The 17,166-nt window shown below is 41.3% G+C and overlaps 1 non-coding gene across 1 annotated transcript; it reads left to right on the forward strand.

The window, feature by feature from the left end:
• The first annotated feature begins 10,870 nt into the window (after positions 1 to 10,870).
• TRNAP-AGG (transfer RNA proline (anticodon AGG)) lies at positions 10,871 to 10,941 on the forward strand. Its single transcript has one exon. It is a non-coding gene; the product is annotated as a tRNA-Pro (tRNA).
• Positions 10,942 to 17,166: the final 6,225 nt, after the last annotated feature.

A 17,166-nucleotide genomic window follows, 5' to 3' on the forward strand; every position in this document is an offset into this window, starting at 1 on the left:
TCTACCGGGCAATACCTCTCTGCGCTCACTGCCTGTCTCGCCTCTGTTCTTAATAGAGGAAGTTGCCAGATCAGCAGCTGGGGATTCGGGCTGGGCGGGAGCCCTTGGCGGTTTGAGGAGACAGGAGACTCACCAGCCGCAGCCTTGGAGAGGAAAACTTACTAGAAAAACAGGAGAGTTATGCATTTGAGGTTTGTGGTACTGGGCTTTCTGTGAAATCCGGGAGGCTGGCAAGTTTGAATTTTCCCGGCGTCGTGGCAGGGTATGGCTTTTGCCCGAGGAGAAGTGGCGCCCCTTCTCTAGTCCCCAGCCCACCTGCAAATACTACGTGCGCTCTACGCCCTGGAATCTGGCGCCATCTGACCCCGTGGGTCCTTCCAACCCGCCACCTGGTGCAGTATGAGCAAAAATCCTGAACAGAGCATGTCCCCAGGCTGAGGGGGAGGGGGACGGAATGGCCTGGAAGAGTGTTCAGAAACCAGGGTCCAAAGGAAACAAGTTCCATTCCAGGAGCGGGAGCTCAGTGGCAGGGGCGAGGGAGCTGCGGGGATGGAGGGGCCGCGGCGCCCAGAATTTGGAGGCCTTCCAAGGCGGCACGGGAAGTATCGCTTTGAGCCCCCAGAGAAAGGCGGGCCTGTGGCGGGTCCCCTCTTGCCAGTAAGGATAGAGGAAGGCGGAGGTGGGGGGTGGGGGCGGGCTGGAGTCAGCCAGACGCCAGTGGTTAATTTCTCAGCGCTGTTGTTAATTTTCTGGATGTAACTTTAGGAACGGGGATGGGCTGAATAATGCCCCCCAAAGACACAATCCTGGGAACGTGTTGTCTCCCGTGGCAAAAGGAACTTCACAGATGTGATCAAGTTAAGGATCTTGAGATAGGGAGTGACCTAGATTATCCAGGTGTGCCCAAAGGAATCTAAAAGATTCTTATGAAGAAAAGAGGGAGGCAGAGGGGTCAGAGTCAGAGAGGGAGGGAGGCAGAGTTTGGAGTGATGCAAGAAAGGGCCTTGAGCCAAGGGATACGGAGGCCTCTAGACGTTGGAAAAGGCAGGGAAAAGGATTCGCCCCGGGAGCCTCCAGAAGGAGCACAGCCCTGCTGACCTATTTAGACTTCTAACCTCCAGAACTGAAGACAATAAATGTGTGTGGTTTTAAGCCACTAAGTTTGTAGTTCGTTACCATAGCAGAAACGTGGTAGACCAAGTTTCTTCCTCTTCCTGGACCTCAATTTCTCAATCTGGATACTGGGGAGAACTGAATCCTCACAGCACGGAAATGAGAGTTTGATGCATGGATACATTGGAAGGGCTTAGGGTGGTGCTGGAAACCAGTAAGTGCACAATAAACATTAGCTCTCTTTATCCAACTAATATTTACTGGGGGAAAAAAAGCTGGCTATACTTCAATTTTAAAAATCAATTGGAAAAAATATTTATTGAGCATCTTCTAGGTTCCAGGTACTGTTCTAAGTGCTGGAGAAGCAGCATGAATGAGAGCAAAACACCCCAGCCCTTGAGGAGCTTCCATTCTAGAGAAGGAGAAAAACAAAAGAAATGAGTAAACTCTCTAGGAGGTCAGATGGTGGTAACTGCTATGTAGTAAACAAATCAAGAAGGGAGAACTGACAGAGCTAGGGGACTGGGTTAGGAAGACCTGATGGACAAAGGGGCATTTCAGTAGAGACTTGAAGGAGGCAAGGGAGCAAGTCCTATGGAAATCAGGGAAGAACCTTAGCAGAAGGACTTAGCAAGTGCAAAGGTCCTGGGGCAGGAGCCTGCCTGGAGTTTTCAACAAAAAAGCAAGGAAGCCAGTGTGGCTGGCCAGGTGAGAAGGAGGGGGAAATGAGGTCAGAGAGATGACGGGTGGAGGAAGGGCAGATTGTCTGAAGTTTTGGGGCCACAGCAAGGACTGTGAGGGGGTGAGGCAGGAGTCATGGGAGGGCTTTGAGCTGAGGAGAGACAAATCCTGACTTTTAGACAGTTCCCTCTGACTGCTGAGTGGGGAACACATTGCGGGGAATAAGAGTGAAGCTGTGAGCCTGGCGAGGATATACTCATAGGAATAATAATAGGGTTTGTTGGAGCAGTAAATGAGCCTGTGTTTGTAGAACAGCTGCCCCGCACGTATGTTAGATACTAATTATTACTGTTGTCATTGTTATTTCTCCCTTGTTACAGAAGATTCCAGAGTCACAGCTTACCACGGATGGCCTCCCAGGCTGTAAACCCCACACCTCAGGGAGAGGAATTATCCTCACCGCCACCGCCACCCATAGGACTTTCTCTTTCCTCCTTCTCTCAAATTCTTCCTTATTCATGACACGGAACTCCAGTGGTTACTATGGTAACCCAACCACCATTCGCAGCCCCCTTCTTCACTACCCACCTCTGCTTCTGAGGCTTAAAACCAGGGACTCATTTTCCCAGCATCCTTTACTACTAGTCACAGTCATGTTTGGTGACCCTGGAGTGTTCTCCACAGTCATAGCCCAGGAGGCCTTGAGCCTGATCACTGGGGATACACAGTCAGTAGGTGTGGCCAAGCAATTTCCAGGCTTTTGAGTGCCCCTCCGTGTGACACCATCCATCCCATAATGATCAGGGAGGGCAGCAGGATGGCCACTGGTTGAGGGGTTGGATTTTATTGTGATTCCCCATGATTCTGATCTTTTAGAATTAACAGGTACACTAGCATCCATAACACTAGATAAAAGAACCCTGAAGAACTGTATGTAATATTTAGTAATTTCATTGCATTTAAGCCATGCGTTACTCAAGAAAAATTATTAGAAATTAAAAGCAGAAACCATAAGCAAAACAAAATGACAACCTATGGGAATGAGAGAGAATACTTGCAAAAGATGAAACTGACAAAGTCTTGATCTCAGGAATATATAAGCAGCTCATACAACTTAATAAGAAAAAAACAAGCAACCCAATCCAAAAATGGGCAGGAGACCTAAAAAAGCAATTCTCCAATGAAGACATACGAATGATCAATAGGCACATGAAAAAATGCTCAATATCACTAATTATCAGAGAAATGCAAATCAAAACTACAATAAGGTAAAACCTCACACCAGTCAGAATGGCCATCATTCAAAAAGTCCACAAACAATAAATGCTGGAGAGGCTGTGGAGAAAAGGGAACCCTCCTACACTGCTGGTGGGAATGCAGTTTGATGCAGCCGCTGTGGAAAACAGTATGGAGATTATACTCAAAAGACTAGGAACAGACTTACCATATGACCCAGTAATCCCACTCCTGGGCTTATATCCAGAAGGAACCCTACTTCAAAAAGACACCTGCACCCAAATGTTCATAGCAGCACTATTTACAATAGCCAAGACATGGAAACAGCCTAAATGTCCATCGACAGATGACTGGATAAAGAAGATGTGGGCATATTTATAAAATGGAATTTACTCAGCCATAAAAAACGACAACAGAACGCTATTTTCAACAACATGGATGTCCCTGGAGAATGTCATTCTAAGTGAAGTAAGCCAGAAAGAAAATGAAAAATACCATATGAGATCACTCATATGTGGAATCTAAAAAAAAAGAAAGAAAGAAAAAGACAAATGAACATAAATACAAAACAGAAACAGACTCATAGACATAGGATAGAAACTTGTGGTTGCCAGAGGGGAGGAGGGTGGGAAGGGAAAGACTGGGAGTTTGAAATTTGTAGATACTGACAGGTATATATACAATAGATAAACAAGACTATACTGTACAGCACAGGGAAATATATACAAGATCTTGTGGTAGCTCACAGTGAAAAAGAATACGACAATGAATATACGTATGTTCATGAAGAACTGAAAAATTGTGCTCTACACTGGAATTTGACACGACATTGTAAAGTGACTATAACTCAATAAAATAAAAATTTTTTAAAAAGAGAAATTAAAAGCAGAATGTCAAGTTTGCTGCTTCAAAATCTGAAGTAAATATTCTCAAATCAACCATAACATCCATGATAAATCGTCTTTGATCCAGACATACAAATTATAAAAGAGAAGTAGAGAACTTTGTTTTTCATTTTGGATCTCAATGCAGAGAATTTAATTCATCAACCTCCTTTTGTGACTTACTCTCGTCACTGGCTTGCTTTTACTTACTTATTTATACTATTTTGTTGTTAACAGGGGTACTAGGGATTGACCCCAAGACCTCCTGCATGCTAAGCACACGCTCTACCACTGAGCTATACCCAGGACCCCGCACACTTTTGTTTCTGTTTACGTATGCACTTTATCTGTTTAGTCTATAATAAACACACTTGAATCTATTACTAAACTTGTAAGACACTGATGATGCTTTACAATAACTAATTGTAGCCAACTGTTAAAATAATGGCATCATGCTTCCCTATGTCCACACACCCCTTTGCAACGCGGCCTTGCGGTTAAGAGGCTAATGTTTCCCCACCTCCTGAATCTGGGAGGACTTGTGACTGTCTTGACCAATAGCATGAGGCGGAAGTGACATGGTGTAACTTCCGGGGCTATCCTGCTACTTCTGCTGTTACCCCATGCACGTATACACACACACAAATATACCCAAACACATACACACTTACACAGAAGCATATATGCATACATTTATACACACATAGGCACACATACACATGTGAAAATATCCAACCATGTATATATGTGTATATATATATACACACACACACACAAATATATGTACACATACATACATTTACACATGTGTATACACAACATACAGACACATACATATACACACACAGAGAGAGATTCATGCCTGGATATAAACATGTTTTCTCTTTTAGAAGGAAAAAGGAGAACCCGTTACAGTTGTTGGCTTCAGCGGGAGACAGAGGAGAAGTAGGGTGGGTGGTGGTTTCTATTTTCAATGCTACACTGCTTGAATGTCTAACACTGTGCATACCTTATTTTAAAATGTCTACAGGGACTATTTTTGCAGTGGGTTAATGGGTCGTTTCTTGTTTTCTTCTTTATATGGATCCTTATGAAATAAAAACCAAACTATCACAACCTAAAAATAAAATGTGTTGGAAGCCAAGACTGCATGATTGGCTGCAGCCAGTGATTCTTTTTAATTTCTTTCTTTTTTTCTGCCTCCCCCCTCTTTCTGCAAGTCTGATTGCTCTTGTAAATCTGTCACTGAGTAAAACACATATAGCCCTAGCTGAATAGCCTGGCCCAGGCACGTCCTTGCCTGTGAGACTGTTTAACCTCGCAGCTGTGACCTCTCACATTCCTCAGGCTCCAAGGACTGACAAGAGCATCTGCTATGGATTTATTCAGCCTTGTGACATAAGAGCTTTATAACAACAAATGACTGTGTAACAAGTTTGAACACAAAGGTTTGCTATTCTAGATGGCTTCATGCTGGCAAATTCAGGGCATTTTCCTTGTGATTTTCTCATTTGTGGTAAGAAATGACAAGAGTTTCACAATTCCGTTCAGGAAAAAACAAAACAACAAAACCAAAAACAACTCCCCCAAGAAACTCCCCCACTGCACCCCTTTGAATCCTTCTGGATCTATGTAACTGAGATTAGAACCAGCAGCTGTTTAAAAACTGTTACCAAGTCACAGGAGCCAGGACATTGTTGAAAATTGAGACCAGCTCATTTGACAACCATTAAAATGTTAGAGAAAAATACAATAATGAGAAGATTTTGGAAATAGAGAAAAAAGAGAACACATCCATGGAATGATTTCAAATATATGCATTCAGTTTGTCAGTTTTTTAGACGTTATGATTCTTTGATCATATACAAGCCTTAAACATTTTTTTAAGTTTTTGCTTTTTTTTTTAAATCTCCAAATACAAAATGCAGGTACCACTGATCATATATAAGCTTTAAAATTCAAATGTATCAAGCTTGCCCTTCATAGCTTCTGAGTTTTGTTCTTCCGCTTAGAAAAATATTTCCCCCACTTCTAAGTGCATATTATTTTGGGGGGTGGGGAGGTAATTAGGTTAATTTTATTATTATTATTTAACAGAGGTACTGGGGATCAAACCCGTAACCTTGTGCATGCTAAGCACGGCACTCTACCACTGAGCTATGCCCTCCCCACTAAGTGCATGTTATTAATTCACCCTTTTTTTTTGGAATGCTTGATGGCTTCCTGATTTGCATTTACATTTTTTTCTATTTAACCAATGTTTATTCAGCAATTATTTTTTAACTGAAGTATATAGTCGATTTACAATGTGTTAACTGCTGGTGTACAGCACAGTGATTCATTTGTGCATATATATTCCTTTTTATATTCTTTTTCATTATAGGCCATTACAAGGTATCGAATATAGTTCCCGTGCTAGACAGTAGGACCTTGTTTATCTGTTTTATGTATAGTAGGTCATATCTGCAAATCCCTAAATTTTTGATCCAATGAGATTTCAGCAGAAGGAACATAGAAACCCAGCTTTTATCCCCTCACTCTCCAAAGAAAGGTTTGGCCACTTCGTCCTTGTCTTGCCTGCTGAGTTGCAACTCTGTCTTCATCAAAATGAAAATTCTCATGCCTGGGGGCGTTAGCTATCCATAATGCACTTTACTGTCAGATAGGGCTTCCTCTTGCCCACCATATATTGTGCTTCTTTGTCAAAGTTTCTCCATTACTCTCATGTGGTAACAATTTTTCAATAGCTTATCTTGCACGCCTATATTAATCTCCAGGAGGTGGACAAACAGCAGTGGGAAATTCCATTTTATAGTTGTTACTGACTCTCAGCTGTTAACATCGCTTAGCCTGAAAGTCAAAGTCACGGGGAGGCAGCCAGCCCCCTTCCACCACAGCACGTGATCACACCTCACTTGTTATACAGTCACTTGTTTTTATAGAACAATTACTCAGGGACTGGAGCTTTTTCACAGCAGCTGAGCCCGTGAAACTTACTTGTCATTGAGTGGAGCGTGACAAGGCATGTCCTTTGCAGAAATAGTTGGTAGAGTTTTTCACACATGGACGTGCCCCTACCAAAAATGTTTAAAAGCTAACTACTGTCCACAGGCATACACCTTCCAAAACAAAGACGCTTTATAAGTAGTGCAAATATTTGTTTAGAAATGGCAGGAAACACTTCCAAGAACAGCAGAGAAATCTGGTTAACTTAGCAATATCTGCAAATGTGGTCTGGGGGTAATTTCACTTAAAAAAAAAAACTACAATTTTTTTAATGCAAAGAAATATAGGGAAAATGAAAAATTTCTTAATTATTGTGCCACATCGGCATTCTAAAAAATAATGTGTTTTCAAATGTGAGAGTTACAGAGAGGAATGTAATAAAGCCTGCTACCCACACCCCTTCCACTCAGTTCCCCACCAATTTGTTTTCAAATTTGTTGTTTTTCCTTCCAGGAAAAAAATAAAAGAATTGTTGCATATACTACCATTTGTAACCATGTCATTTTTTGAGGGGGTGGGGGGCAACGGGGAGGTAATTGGCTTTTATTTATTTATTTATAATGGAGGTACTGGGGATTGAACCCAGGACCTCGTGCATGCTAAGTACGCGCTCTACCACTGAGCTATACCCTCCCTGCAACATCACGTTTTTCATTTACACAAAGGTGATCCCATGGGTCCTACTGCACCTTGGTATTTTTCACTTAAAATATTCGCCAAGTTGGTCTACATCAGCAGGAGACAACTAAGCGTTTCTTTTTAATATCTGTAGAGTGTCCCATCCTCCCACGACAGTGCCCCAGTTCATTTAATTGGTTCCATACTGATGGACCCTTGGATTACTTCTATTTTTCACTCTTACAAACCCTCCCCTTGAATGCTTCTTGAATGAGTACGTTGGCATATACCTGAGACTAAAACTGCTAGAAGCTGGTTCCCTGGAACCCAAAACAAAAGTCACTTTGAAAATTTGACGGCTATTGCCAAATGGGCGTTGGACCGGTTCACACTCCCAATAATAGTGAGTAATACTGTTTCATCACACCCTGGCCAGCCTGGAGTATTACACAACTCTTGTGAACTTTTGCCAATCAGATCTGTGGAAAATGGTACCTCGTGGTTGTTTTCCAGACTCTCGGCTCTATTCCATTCATCTATATGTCCATCTTAACCTCGTGACTGTTACTGCTTTGCGTTTGATTAGTGTGAGGTTGAGCATCTTTCTATGTCTTTACTGGCTGTGGGTGTCTGTTTTTTGGTAAACTTCCAATTCTGTTCCTTGACCATTTTTCTCAGGAATTGTTCCTCTTTCTCTTGATCATTTACAGGAGCTTTCTGTAAAAGGAAGTATGAAACCTTTGTTTCCCCAAGTTTGTCACTATCTTTTGACTGTCATTTTTTTCTCGTATACAAAATTTAACTTTTCTGTTAATCACAGTGGCTAAGAAGCCGGTTTTCTTTGAGGGTTTTGGGTTACAGGAGACTGGAATCCCAGCTTTAGCCCATATTCACAAGAGGGCAACCAGATCTCTGCACTCTGCAAATTCACTTGGCTTTGAATAGCTTCCTCCCCTCTAAGATGATCAATTATGAACCCATCTTTCCCTCTATTAACTCTTACAATTTTATTTTATAAATTTTCAAGTTTTATTTTTTTAATGGAGGTACTGGGGATTGAACCCAGGACCTCTCTCCTGCTAAGCATGTGCTCTACCACTGAGATAAATCCTCCCCATCAATTTATACATTTTTGAACTGTCTGGAATTTATTTCAGTGTAGGGAGTGGGCTCTGTTTCCCCAGTTAGCTTGTTGTCCCAAGACCACTTTCTGAATAAGTCATCCTTCCCACAAGGATTTGAACCCTCACAACAGTAAACAGTACTCGTAGATTGAGGTCACTGATTCTCCCATTCTTCGGTGGGTACCGAGCTGTTTTAATGATGGCCGGCTGATCACACAGTTGAGTATTTATCAGAGCCAATCCCCTTGCGTTACTGACGTATCTGTTTTCTCGTTGTTTATTTCAGATTTTTTTTCCTCCTTAGTCTCCTATGTTGACATTTTCAAAAACAGCTCAGCTCGCACTCATAGAAGATGCTTCCCTTAAGCACAACGGAATCTTGGAAAAGCGGAGGTAAGTAATTTTTGCTTCAGAAGTTCACTCTTGAATGTTCTGTGACTGCTCACGTTTCTTATCCGAGTGGGAAAGTCATAGGGGAAACACCCAGAACTTGCCTTGAGCATGAACGTGGACTATAATCGTTAACGTTAGCTACACATTCACTGTTGTTCCAGAACGTTCTCACTGAGGTGGGAGCCCCAAGGCTTTGATTTACTTGAGCGTGACTAGACTTGTACACTCTACAAGGCCTCTTGCTTTTCCAGTTTTGCAAGAATGGAAGAGCCCAGGCTGGAATTTTAAAAAACTGACCCTTGGTTCTAAAAAAATAACTCTTCCGTTATTATGTTCTTGAAGAAAACAAACACTTTAATTTGTCATATTTTCATTGTTTGTACCATTCCCTCTCATCAACTCATGGGCTTAAACATAAATGAAAACCAACCTGAATGAACTGTTTTGTAGAAAGTTCACTTTGTAATGTAGTAACAGGAGTTGCAGAAGCAGGCAATTAAGATGCCGAATAGCTTTTTTAAAATTTTGGGGTTTTTTATTTTTGTTTTTTAATTAGAAGAAGCTTTGAGGTTATTTAGTCATTTTCTCTTCTTCTATTTCTGTAAATGGGGAACGGAATGACTCTATTGCTCATTTCACAGCACACAGGTAGTTTGTGTCAGATTTATGACCATGATTCGCATATTCTGACCTTAGTCAATGCTTTGTTTCAGTATCATTTTTAAGAAAAGTTGTGTCTTCACATTTTATCTGGAAGACCACATTCTTCCAGCCTTATCAGTATCAAATAGCTGCTAGGTGGTTTAACTAAAACTTAGTTATAAAAGAAAAATAAAATTAAGTTCTGACCAAAAAAAAAAAAAAAAAAAAAAACCTGACCCTTGGGAAGCGAAAAACTTTCCAACCAAAAACATGTTGATTAAAACACTCAAATACACATCTAAAGATGACAGCCAAAGCTTTCTTCCAAGATCTGCGGCAGAGTTAGATTCCCTGGCAGCGAGGGGTGATGTGGTTTCCACATCTAACATGTGTCTGGCTTTGTGGTTTGGTTTTTTTTTTTAATTCAGGGGAAAGTATAAAGAACTCCCACTGCACGCCCCTCAAAAAAGGTCTGTCATCCAGATGCTAGATTTTTTACTGCTTAAAAAATTTTTTCTTTGAAATTCACATGACATAAAATTAACCATTTTAAAGTGTATAATTCACAGGATTCAGTAGATTCACAATGTGCTCCAACTACCACCTCTATCTAGTTCCAAAACATCTCTATCACCTCAGTAGGAAACCCTGTACTCATTAAGCAGTCAAACCTCATTCCCCTCCCTCCAGCCCCTGACGACCACTAATCTACTTTCTGTCTCTACAGATTTCCCAATTCCGGACATCTCATATAAATGGAATCATACAATATGTGGTCGTTTGTGCCTGGTTTCTTTCACTTAATGCTTTTGAGGTTCAGCCACATGTAGCGTGTATCATGCTTTTTTAGGCTGAATATTGACTCCTTAAAAAAAAAACCAAACCAATATGAGTGCCTGGGTAGAAACTGACAAAGTACAGGAAACCAAAATAAACCCTGAAGGCCCCCCACCTTGCATCCCTTCCACCTGCCCTCTACCCTGTCCCTCACTCCAAGGGCAATCACCAAAACCAACCAAACAAAAAACCCTATACCTTCCTGAAACAAATTTACCTGTATGCATTAACAATGTATTATTATACCTTCTTAAAATATTCAACAAAAGGGATCGTAACGTATCTTCTTTGCAGCAATTTGTTCACTAAAAAGTATGGATTGGACAGAAACTTCGGGAAGGTATAGCTCAGTGGTAGAGTGCGTGCTTAGGATGCATGAGGTCCTGGGTTCAATCCCAGTAACTTCATTAAGTAAATAAATAAACCTAATTACCTCCCTCAAAAAAAAAAATTAAGAACTTACTTCTGCATATGGGACTGAGGTGGGGGAAGGGTGAGGGATGGGCAGGGCTCTGAATAGAGGTTGCGGGGCAGGGGGCGGGGAGCCTTAGGTGTGTCTGGGGGCCCGTTACACAGGTGTGTTCCATTTGTGGAAATGCATCCAACTGACCACTTAGGATACACTTACTTTTCAATAAAAGGTTTTAAAAATATGGCTGGCATTCAGCACTCAGATCCACTTCATTCTAGCAACTACATGGTGTTCCTTTCTGTGGTGTCCCATAACTCATTTAACCACTGTTTCCAGGTTTCCCCCTCCCTTTTACAAATCTGTTATAACAGCATCCCTGGTATATCTCAGCACATTTTGATGAATATATTTTAAACCTTGATTACTAGAATCATGTTGCCCTCAGAAAGATGTACCAATTTCCATGCCTTTTAAGAATATCCGGGCACCTACTTTCCCAAACCCTCACCAGCACTAGGAGTCCCTAAACTTTTGCATTTTTGCCAAGTTGACATGTGATTGTTGAGATCACATGGCTGTTTGGCCTTGCACTTACTTTAATCATTCATGAGAGAGGTGGGAAGTGTAATAGGGAAGAACAAATCTGACTCCATACTGGGTTTTTCTTTTACTTTAACCTTTGTATTCTATTGCTTTTGCTACAAGTTAATCACTAAAGGGATATTGCCTACAAGCTTAAATTATACATAAGGGCCCACCTCTGGGAACCCTGCCACCCTGGTAATGAGTGTTAAGCTAAAATACCTTTGTTTAGCTCACAGGAATCATCCTAACCAGGCCCCCCTGTTAATGGATGCAGGAAGGAAGAAATTAACACCTCCCCTGCAGAGGCTGACCAGCAGCAGGAAACGTTTGACTTTGCTCCTCCTCTTAGCATAAAGGAAGCCTGAACTCTAACTTGGGCAGGGTGGTTCTTTGAGACATTTGTCCACCATCTTCTTGGTCGGCTGGTTTTCTGAATAAAGTCGCTATTCCTTGCCCCAACAACCTGTCTCTTGATTTACTGGCCTGCTGTGTGGCGAGCAGCACAAGCTTGGACTCGGTAACAGAAGTAGTGTGGCGTCCTGCTTAAAAGCCTGTCTTGCAGACCAGGGTCCAAATCTGGGCGCTACCATTTGCCAGCAGAGTGACCTTGGTCTGGTTATTGACCTCTTAGGGTGATGAGTTTCCTCACCTGTAAAAATGAGGACAAACATAATAGCACCTCCCTCCTCATTTTATTTTAGGCTTAAATAAGTAGATATTAGCAAAATGCTTACAAGAGTGCTTGGCACATTGTGTTATGTAAACGTTTGATAAATAAGTCAACCCTTTGTTGGCTTCTTGTTGTTTTTTTTCTGTGAATTTCCTATTGAGATCCTTGCCAGACTGTTTTATGTTTGTCTCTCCTTTGACATGTACAAGCTCTTTGTATATCGAGGTAATTCATCTTGAATTCATCCTACTCATGGTAAACATGTTCTCCAGTTTATTGTCTTTTGACTTTGTGGATTTTTTTTTTCCTTTGTAAGATTTAAATGTTTATATTAATCAGGTTGATTCATCTTTTCCTTCATGACCTCTGGGCTTTGGGTCCTTCTTAGAAATGCCTCCTGCTTCTGGAATCATAAGTAACATTACTCCTGTTTTTATCTAAACATTTCTGATTTCTTTTTTATATGTACATCTTCGATCCATCTGGAAGGTATCTGGGCATACAAACAAGGAAGCAGAGAACCCAAATTTAGTTCCTTTTTTCCAAATGGCTGGCCAGTTTTCTAAGCACCAGCTATGCTTAGAAAAACCCCTTTCTCCACTACTAATTTAAATAGCACCATAGTCAGAGTCTAAATTCTCAGATGTATAAAGTTCTACTTCTGAGCTCATTATTCTGTCCCACTGCTTTGCTGGTCTATTTCTTCAGCATAAACGAATGAAGGGATAGCGCAGCTTCATAATCCACTTCACTATCTACTAGGACCCACTTGCCCACGTTAGTTTTCATTTTCTTGAATGTTCTGGCCATTCTCAGAGGGCAGCAGATTTTAAATAGTTTGCCTTTATAATGTCAAGATGTGGTTCGGTTAAACCAATCCAGGCGCCGCTGACCAGTCAGGTATGGAGAAATCTGTTTCATCTTGAATCATTAACATCCTTTAATAACTGAGCACCTTCCCCTCAGAAATATCAAGGTCACAGGATCCAACAGGAAAACCCATTTCAAAAGCCCCTCAGGGCTGGAAACATGTTGCAGTCTCACCCAGGACCAAGCAGCCTCCAATCGGCTGTCTCAGCCTCCTGACCTTGAACTGAATGTAACTTCCACGTGCAGAGTTTTATAAGAATGGACGTGTCAGGCTTCAATTTTAAACAGAGAGCCATGCCGGGCTGCAAGAGTCTTAATCCACAGCAAGTTGTTCGGTAAACAGGCTCAGAGAGCGGGCGGGAGCTGGCTTACCACAAGATGTAAAACTGCACACAAAGTGCATTAAACCCTGTTGGTGGTGTGGCTTTAGTGTTCAACATTACTATGGTTTGGGCTGTAAATTATTCAGTGCATTGAATTATAAAGATGAACATAAAGTCACTCTCTTTTAAAAAAATTGTTTGTACTGAGGTATTATTTACGTTAAGGGAAATGCACACATTCCAAGTGTGCAATTTGGTGAGTTTGGACATCTGCGTACACCTGTGCAACCACCACCCTGAACACAGAGCATTCCACCACACCCCCTTGGGACCAAAGCCCTTCCTCCAAATGAAGCAAGCACGGGTCTGATTTTCCTCATCACAGATTATTTTTCCTGTCCTAAAAATTCTTATGTCATGCTATGGACTGAATGTGTGTGTCCCCCTAAAATTCATATGTTGAAATCCTAACCCTCAAGGTGATGATATTAGGAGGTTGGGGCCTTGGGGGGATGATAAGATCATGAAGGTGGAGCCCTCTTAAATGGGACTAGTGCCCTTATAAAAGAGACCCTAGAGATACCACTAACCAGAGGACACAGGGGAGTCCGCTGTCTGTAACCTGGAAAGGGGTCCTCCCCAGAATCACGCCGGCATCCTGATCTCGGATTTCCAGCCTGCAGAACTGTGAGACATAAATTTCTGTTACTTACAAGCCTTCAGCCTAGGGTATTCTGTCCTACCAGCCTGAAATAAGAAAAGTATGTATACATATTTGCATCTGGCTTCTTCCCCTTAAAATAAAGCCTTGAGATTCGTCCATGTTGTTGTGGGTATCAGTACTTCATTCCTTTTAATATTGAGCAATATTCCATTGCATGGATGAACCACTCCTAGGTAATCCAAGAGAAATGAAAACATATGTCCACATAAAAGCTTGTTATGTGAATGTTCACAGCAGCATTATTCACAATAGCCAGAAAGTGGAGACAGCCCAAATGTCCATTAACTGATGGCTAATTAAAACCTGCACAGCCACTGTACTTCTAAATGAATTAAAATACACATGCTTACTTTTTATGTGTTATGTACCTTTGGGGGGATTGTGTGGTCACCCCTACTCGATACGTGTTTCCATTATCTTCTCATATGATCACAATTTTTCAATAGCTCACTTTGCAAACCCAGGATACATGGAGCCAGAAGCTTGAAAGCGAAGCTGCAGGTGGTCTCATAGCGGAGCTGCTAAGTCTATTTAACTGCTCCTTACTTTCCGCATCCAAATGGCAGAAGCCACAGAAGAAATACCAAGTCTTACACCAGGCGGGCACTAAGAGTGTCCCAGTATCATGCAGTCATGCTGAAACCTGCCACGCATTCTTTTGCTGTTACGTGGTCATTAGGACCCAATGGACCTGCAAGAGCCCTGCCTGATGTTTCACTGAGTGGGACAGATGTGCTGTGTAGACCCAGGACTCCTGGGGCCAGTTTTACAAGCCTGAGTGTGCCCTGCGGTGAGCTCAGACACAGATCCACACAGCCCTCCAACCTTCTCCATCACCCATCCCATTGAAAAAAGTGCAAATCTCTAGGCAGAGGTGGATAGAAAAAATTACTGTGGAGGCACAAGTTCATCTCACTGCACTGGCTCATGTCTGGATTGAATCATGTATTTGTCTGGGTGCTTTTAAAATGTCTGTGGTGGTGTATTTTTTAGTATCAGGGAATAAAAAAGAACAAATTTTGTATGCCGCATAATCCCACCACTCAAGTAGCATCACCAAATTGATATTCTGTAAAAGTAACACAGGTTCACCAGTTTTCTTTGAAAATATTAGTTGTGATTGCCAAATACCAATAAAAACTCCAGAAAGTTGGCATCAACTTAAACAAATATGCTCTATAAAGCTGCCTTTCCCTAATTGCCAAGAGGGAGTATGTACAATGTAAGAGGTTTGCCCATTAGGTGAAAAATGCTATCCTGTTTTGATTTGCACTGACTGCAGATTGAGTGCAGGGAGCTTCCTTTTTCACATAATTTATCAGTCATTTGTAATATTTTCCCAGTGAATTGCCTGTTCATATGCTTTGCCCATTTTTCTATTAGGTTGCTCATCTTTTGCTTACTCTCACTAAACAACTATCTCTTTACTCTGATATATATTAGAAACATTTTACAAACATGTCATTTGTCTTTTTTTTATACTAACATTTGCCACAGGTTGATTTTTAATTTTTGTGTTGACGAATTAATTTTCTCCCTTGGTTTGGCCCCTAGGGTTTGAAACCTGCTTAGGAAGATCTTTCCGATGCCAGAATGATGGACAGATTCCCTTGTATTTTCTTCCACAACTTTTGTAGTTTTATTTTTTTTAGTATTTTATTCTTTGATGTATCTGGAATTTATTTTTTATAAAAGGAAAATGCCCTCTCTTCCCACTGCTGCCCAACACCACGTGTTCAATAATCTCTCTTTTCCCACTGATTTGAAAAACCACCAAACAAAATTTCCCAAACCTGTGTGTCTACTTTTCGATTTGCCTATCTGTTCTACTGCACTATCCGTTATTGTGGATTCATAATATATTTTTATAATGTCTTTTAATAACCCACAAGGCCCATCCGCTTTCCTGGCCTGTTCTAGAATTTTCTTGGCTACTCCAGCTGTAAGAAGGTTAAACTGTTCACCCTGCAATTACAGGAAATGCTCCAATTAAGCAGATCTCAAGGCTTGGAAGGAGAGTGGTAGATTTTGTTTCAGCATTGAATTAACACTAACAACTGCTCACATTCCCATAAACAAAGGGTCTTAGGAGAACACCTCAAATTTACAACACGTACCAGATTCACATATCAGGCCAGATTATGCCGGCAAAATCTGTTCCAGGTTCACTCATAATTATCACAGTGAAACTGGAGCCCACAGGTGGGCTGGAGAGGTTTCTGCCATGTGGTCAAGCTTCTACAATTTTGCAGAAGAGGGCATACTGGGATTTTAAAATCAAGGCAGCACGATGGAAAACACTGTGACAGTTGCTCAAAAAAATTAAAAATCAAATTACCATATAATCCAGCAACTGCACTTCTGGTATATACTCAAGAGAACTGAAAGCAGGAAGGCAGAGAGATATTTGTACATCCTTGTGTACAAGGTTGCAAGCAGCACTATTCGCAATAGCCAAAAGGTGGAAGCAACCTGGGTGTCCGTCCACGGATGAATGGGGGAATGCGACGTGGTACACACAGGCAATGGAATATTATTCAGGAAGAATAATAATATCTTCCTTTTTAAAAAGAAGAAAATTCTGACACTTGCTTTAACGGAGATGAACCTTGAGGACATTATTCTAAGTGAAACAAGCCCAGTCACAAAAGGACAAATATTGTGTTTACACTTATTTGAGGTACCTAGAGTAGTCAAATTCATAGAGACAGAAAGGAGAACGGTGTTTGCTGGGGGCTGGGGGGAGGCAGCAATGGGGAGTTATTATTATTTAGAGTTTTAGTTTTACAAGATGAAAAGAGTTCTGTGGACAGATGGTGGTCATGGTTGCACAACAGTGTCAATGTCCTTAACGCCACTGGACTGTACACCTAAACATGGTTAAAAGGCTAAATTTTATGTTATGTGTATTTTGCCATAATTTAAAAAAAAACCAAAGTAGCACAAAGTTACCAGCTTACCTACCCAAGGCACATTTAACACAATGTCAAATATTATGTTCTCATCTCAAAGGATAATCTTTACTCCAAAGCCTCTAGAAAAAACAAG

The sequence above is a fragment of the Camelus dromedarius genome, chromosome 9, assembly GCF_036321535.1.
Source record: "Camelus dromedarius isolate mCamDro1 chromosome 9, mCamDro1.pat, whole genome shotgun sequence".
NCBI classification, from domain to species: Eukaryota; Metazoa; Chordata; class Mammalia; order Artiodactyla; family Camelidae; genus Camelus; species Camelus dromedarius.